The 6,957-nt window shown below is 44.8% G+C and overlaps 2 pseudogenes across 1 annotated transcript; both read left to right on the top strand.

Annotated features, from left to right (window-relative positions):
* Nucleotides 239-1,451, top strand: LOC108633270 (annotated as a pseudogene). The gene has a single exon (XR_001918849.1). The product of XR_001918849.1 is annotated as a mitochondrial import inner membrane translocase subunit Tim8 A pseudogene (transcript).
* LOC102188602 lies at nt 2,885-5,421 on the top strand (annotated as a pseudogene).

Below are 6,957 nucleotides of genomic sequence, written 5' to 3'. Positions count from 1 at the left end.
GGCCTGGTGTGCTGTGATTCATGGGGTCGCAAAGAGTCGGACATGACTGAGTGACTGAACTGACTGAACTGAAAGAGCAATTTATATTCAAGAAAGATTTGTGAAGGAGCGCCCAGAACCCGAGCTGGGGTGCGGGCGGGGGCGGGGGCGGATAGGGCCCCGCGCCCGCGCAGTGCGCGAGCGGGGCGGTCCCAGAGGCAGCGGGTTGTGGTTCCGGTTCCGCCGCGGAGACACGTGAAGGTCGGTGAGTTGGTGTGGAGTTCGTCTCCGCATGCGTGACCGCGCTGGGATGGATTCCTCTTCGTCTTCCTCCGCGGCCGGTTTGGGCTCGGTAGACCCGCAGCTGCAGCATTTCATTGAGGTGGAGACTCAGAAGCAGCGCTTCCAGCAGCTGGTGCACCAGATGACGGAACTTTGTTGGGAAAAGTGCATGGATAAGCCTGGGCCAAAGTTGGACAGTCGGGCTGAGGCCTGTTTTGTGAACTGCGTTGAGCGCTTCATTGACACAAGCCAATTCATCTTGAATCGACTGGAACAGACGCAGAAATCCAAGCCAGTCTTCTCAGAAAGCCTTTCTGATTGACCTCAGCATTACCTCTTTGGAAAAGGAAGGTAGTTCAAGAGATGAAGAGCAGTTGATGGGATAGTTGAAGAAAAGGCTATGGGGGAATTGGCCCCCACCTTTGTCACTCTTGGGACATCCTGTCATCTGAGAATGAACAAAGACCAATTTTTGATGTGGGGGATTTGAGGGTCAGATGTATTTGGGGTTGTGTTTTTTTAATGCTAATCTTGTGAAACAGTTGACAGATGAATGAAAAACTCTACTAGATGCATATTACTGTTTGTGGGATGATGCTTTTCTTGTAGTCCCATTAACTGCTTCCTATAATTTTAATAGTGGAATTGCTCTATAATTTGATACTGGGACCAGATAGGTAATAATCTGTTCTTGGTGTGGATTCATTTCAGATTTTGGGGGAGTTCAGTATACATCTTTGTGTCTTTCAGAAATGGCAGCAGTAGGGGAAGAGTAATTTGGTACTCAACTGTAGGCCTCCTTATCTAGTGTTTAATTATCAGTGCTGGAAAAAATATATTTCAACTTTCTAGATTCTCTGCCTCCCTTATACCATGATTCACTGAAATATCTATATGACATATGATCTCGAGCTAGTACAGGTTGCCTGAGAGTCTAGAGGCCTTTAGTTAAAGGAATCTAGCCAGTGAACGTAATTTTCATACTAAACTGCCACAAGGAAGAAGTTAACTTACCCTGTGTATCAGGGTTCAAAAAGATTTAACGATGTGCCTCAATGAAAAAAATTAAGATTTGGGCCAGTCAGAAACTAACAGCAGAATCAGGTTGAGGTGCATGCCTAATGTAAATCAGTGTAGTTTCCATTTACTGCGTCTTTTAATGACTGAAATAAAAGCTACAAGATTCAAAAAAAAAAAAAAAAGAAAGATTTGTGAAATGTGCTAGACTGGTCTCCCAGGAGGGTGAAATCCTGCATTTACTCATTACACTGGTTGTGTGCTTGTCATTTATGTTAACACAGTCATGGAAAGAAACGAGGAAATGTGCAGCTTTTGGTAAGGACTTTCTGTCACTGGGCCTATGTTCTCTGTTGCTAGTCTTCTTACTTTGGGAAACGCTAGAAATAATTCAACAAGAACTTCTTGTCTTTAAGATGACTAAAAGATGTTCCCACCTCCCACCTCTTTCTCCTCTTGTAAATCATCCAGAAACAAAAACAAAAAAGAAAGTTAAAAAAAAAAGAAAATTATCCATCTTTGATAAAGACAGGAGACTTCTGATACCCAAAACCCAAACTCCACTCTCCTCTGAAAAAAACAGCCTTCCTTCCTGATCAGATTATGGGGGAAGTCCGACAGTCCACAACCCCATCTTCCTGTGTTGCCCTACCCTGGCACACACATTCATGTATATACATATACCACACACATTCACATACCACACAAACACACACACATGCTCACATCTATTACACACATGCCATACACATACACACACACACACATACCATACACTCACACACACACAAACATACGACATAATACATACATATATCACACATCATACACACATATGCACATACCTCACATGCACTCACACATACAACTTCCAGTCAGCCTTTCTGTGCACCACTTTTAAATATGACATTTCAGGATCGCTAGGTATTTGAGAAAATGTTTCAGCAAACAAGAGGCCAAAATGAACTGAGAGAAAAAAAGAATTCAGAGGAAACAAATCAATGTTAACATGAGTTAATATCCTGAGATGAAAAAACATATTATAGCCACAAGAATAGGAATTTTTTTTAAAGAAAGGTGTCATCAGAGTGCAAGAAAGACCTCATCTCTTTGAAATTAAAAATAGATGAGTCAAAAAAATTAAGTCAGTGGAAGGACAGAAAGCTAAAGTTGAAATCCCCTTAAAAGTAAAATACAGTGATTAAGGTGGAAAAGGAGAGGCGGGTATAAATGTCAAACATTGGGACTTCTCTGGCGGTCCACTGGTTAAGACTCTGAGCTCCCAATGCCCTGGTTGGAGAAATATTATTAATAAGATCCCACATGCTGCATGAAGTGGCCTAAAAAATAAAAAATAAATGTCAAATATCACTGAGGAAGTCCAACATCTAAGTAACAGGAATTCAACAGAGAAAAGAGTGAGAAGAAATGATCAGAGAATGTGAGGAAATTTCCTCAAACTGAACTATAAATCCCCAGAACAAAAGTACTCCTCAGATACCCAACATAGCACATGACGAGAAGACCCAAAATAAGACATATTATAATAATGAAAGTACACATTACTTAGCATAAAAGAAAAATCGTAGCGACTTCTGGAGACAGAATGGAGCAGAAGGTAAGGATTTGGATGCCACATGAGAACGCATTGACTTCTCAAAGGTAACACTGAAAACCGGTGATTCAACAACAAACGAAGAACACCTGAGAAAGGAGAGAAAGATCTTCTGATGCTTTCAGTAAATTTAGAGAGAATGATGGACTTCAAAAACTACCATTGCAACTAATATATGAATAGCTGATTTAGGCAAGAATCATCCATAAATGTGGAAACTAGTTGTGGTGTCTCACCCCAAATTACTTCCTTTGAGACAACTCTTACCATGAGCTAGGCAATTCATGTTTGATCACCTCAGCTCCATGAACTGGCTACCACTGTGGTATCCCTGCTCTACAGATTAGGAAGTATCCATGGCCACATGTTCTGGAGATAGGACTCAAATCCAGCCAGAGCAGTCCCTTGTCCCCCGAACCCCATGACCTTCTGCCTGGGCTGAGAAGGGACCCTGGGGTGACACCAGCCTCAGGGTCACCAGGTGGCTGGTACCCTAAACCCTAGTGGGTGAGAGCGGACAAACCGTGGAGGGTATGTGTGTGGCTTTAGGGGCCCTGGCTGGCCATTGAGGTGAGATGTGGACAGGACAACAGCTGTTGCTCTGGTTCCTCATCAAGCCTCCTGCTTTGCCTTTAAAAGCAGAGTTAAGGGAGGTGTTATCTGCATTAGCCAGATATTCATCTCCTCTCTCATTTATCTTTCCCTTGTAAACACGGACGTGAACCACTCCAGTCACCGGAAAATTCGTATCTTTCTTCCGGGTCCAGGGCCCATCTCCTGTGTTCTCCTTGCACTTCAGGGCCAATCTACACACGGCCTGGATTCAGCTGTTCCCAGTTAGCTCTGAATGAGCCCTATAAATAGCAAGAGATACCCACAGGATTACAAGAAGGTTTCCCTCATGCTGCTTGGATGGTTAAACATAAACATTCCAGAACACTACCACTTTGAGAATCCTGCTTTGAGAAGTGTTTCTTGTTTCAAGGATCGCATAAAAGTGGAAGGGTTGCAGGGCCTCTGGATAGTCCCAATTCTGAAGCAGCATGTCTGTTTCCTGCTTTAGAGGAACGTCTTCATGGATACATGAGCTCACGTGACTGCCAATGGAGTTTGTTGAATAAAATAAGGATCCCATGCTATCAATTTTTCAACCAACAGGGCACCAGTTTTATTAGAAGCTCTGCAATAAAGACCACCAACAATAAGGAGACAAACCCTTACAAAACTATAGCAAATAGAAGTTCTAGCAATAATTGACTAGCAGGCTTTTGGTCAATTTGATGATCATTTTTGATAAAATGTCATTCTTTACCTGGTTTTCAAATCATCCTTTATTTATTGCTTTTTCATGCTGCCTCATTTACCTGGAGACCCTGATGCTGGGAAAGATTGAAGGCGGGAGGAGAAGGGGACAATGGAGGATGAGATGGTTGGATGACATCACAGACTCAATAGACCGGAGTTTGAGTAAACTCTGGGAGTTGGTGATGGACTGGAAGGCATGCGGCAGTCAAGGAGTCAGACACGACTGAGCGACTGACCTGAACTGAAAGTGACATTTAAAAAAACGTTTTTCATAAAAATTAAGTAGAAAAATAAAAATAGCCCCATAGTGGCATTTTTAAAGATTGTTTATTGAGAGTGCATTATAGTATCTAATTGAACAACAACAACAACAACAAACAAATATTAATTCTGTTTACAAAATGCTCACCGCATGGATAGAGTCATGTTTTTCGGTTGGAATGAAAAATTAAAGGAGGCGCAGGGCCGGGCTCTGGGAAGGGGGGCGGTGGCCGTCCCTCCCTGTCCCCGAGGCCGCCACGTCGCTCACGTACCGCCCGGCCGAGCGGCAGAGCAGCGACTTGGCCCCCGGGCGGCTCCTCGGGCGCATCTCGGCAGGAGGCTGGCGCGGCGGCTTTGCGGAGCCGCCTCGGCCGGCCGGGTTCCGGGCCAAGGGCAACTTCTACGCGCGCTTCTCGCCGTCCCCGCGCGCTCCAAGAAGTTCCTGGACCTCGGATCTGTGCATGCTTGTGAAAAGACTTCACTTCTGTTTCTGCGGCAAGAGTTGCCTCTGAGATTGGCAAATATAATGAAAGAAGTAAGTCTCCTTCCAGATAATCTTCTCTGGACACCATCAGTTCAGTTGCTACAGAGCTGGTAGATATCCAAGAGCTTCTTGAGTTTAAGGACAAAAGTGCTGAAAAAAACTTTTTATGAGTTTACAGATGCAGTGATACGGATCAGGAACTGACACAATGAAATGATTCCCACAATGGCTGAAGGTGTGGTTGGATACAAGGAGAGCTCTGGGGTGGATCCTGTCACCAGCCAGAATGTTCAGTAATTTCTGGATCGTTTCTATGTGAGTTGAATTTCAATTAGAATGCTACTTAATCAGCACTCTTTATTATTTGGTGGAAAAGGCAAAGGAAGGAAGCCTATCTCATCGAGAACACCTTGGAAGCATAAATCCAAACTACAATGTGGTTGTTATTAAAGGTGGCAATGTGAGAGCTGGACTATAAAGCAAGCTGAGCACCGAAGAATTGATGCTTTTGAACTGTGGTGTTCGAGAAGACTCTTGAGAGTCCCTTGGACTGCAAGGAGATCCAACCGGTCCATCCTAAAGGAGATCTGTCCTGGGTGTTCATTGGAAGGACTGATGTTGAAGCTAAAACTCCAATACTTTGGCCACCTGATGCGAAGAGCTGACTCACAGGAAAAGACCCTGATGCTGGGAAAGATTGGGGGCAGGAGGAGAAGGGGATGACAGAGGATGAGACGATTGGATGGATCACCGACTCAATGGACATGAGTTTGGGTAAACTCTGCGAATTGGTGATGGACAGGGAGGCCTGGCGTGCTACAGTCCATGGGGTCGCAAAGAGTTAGACATGGCTGAGTGACTGAACTGAACTGATGAAAATGCTAGGCGTCTCTGTGATTTGTATTATATTAAAGAATCAGGAAAAAAAAGTCAGACACGACTGAGCTGAACCGAACTCTCCCAAACTAGAACTGAAGAACTAAATGAATACAATGTGAGCAAGGATGGAGCATCACGCCGACAAAGGTGTTTACCCACCTATTCAGGTCCACTTCACACTCAGTTCAGTTCAGTCGCTCAGTCGTGTCCGACTCTTTGCGACCCCATGAATCACAGCACGCCAGGCCTCCCTGTCCATCACCAACTCCCAGAGTTCACTCAGACTCATGTCCATCGAGTCTGTGATGCCATCCAGCCATCTCATCCTCGGTCGTCCCCTTCTCCTCCTGTCCCCAATCCCTCCCAGCATCAGAGTCTTTTCCAATGAGTCAACTCTCCGCATGAGGTGGCCAAAGTACTGGAGTTTCAGCTTTAGCATCATTCCTTCCAAAGAAATCCCAGGGTTGATCTCCTTCAGAATGGACTGGTTGGATCTCCTTGCAGTCCAAGGGACTCTCAAGAGTCTTCTCCAACACCACAGTTCAAAAGCATCAATTCTTCGGCGCTCAGCCTTCTTCACAGTCCAACTCTCAGGTCCATACATGTCACGCTGGGTAGGGAGGATTTGACTGTGAAGATGAGTGACTGAGGAGGTGGTGTTCCTCTGAGGACAAACTGACCGACTCTTTAACTACACGTACACCACTGCACCCCGGCCTCATTTCGAGATGTCCCGAGCAGTGCCCCTGACTGGTTTTGGTTATGAGTCACCCATATCACACCTTTATGCGCAGTACTTCCAAGGAGACCTAAAGCTGTCTTCCCTAGAGGGCCGTGGGACAGACGCAGTCATCTACGTTAAGGCTCTGTCAACAGAATCAATACAAAACGACTCCCAGTGTATAACAAAGCTGCCTGGAAGCATTACAACACCAACCATGAGGCCGAGGACTGATGTGTTCCCAGCAGAGAACCAAAAGACATGACAACATTCCACAGTGCCTAGACACATTTGGGGCCCCTGGAAAATCCAGATGTGGCTTTTTATTAAATTTGGAAGGGTGGTATTCAGGAAAAAAAAAAAAAAAAAAGGAATATCGCCTCTTAGAGCAGAACAATTTATCTTAGCTAATTA

Source organism: Capra hircus, chromosome 11, assembly GCF_001704415.2.
Source record: "Capra hircus breed San Clemente chromosome 11, ASM170441v1, whole genome shotgun sequence".
Lineage (NCBI taxonomy): Eukaryota > Metazoa > Chordata > Mammalia > Artiodactyla > Bovidae > Capra > Capra hircus.
Note: the sequence above shows the minus strand (reverse complement) of the source record. Positions and strands in the feature narration are given on the sequence as shown.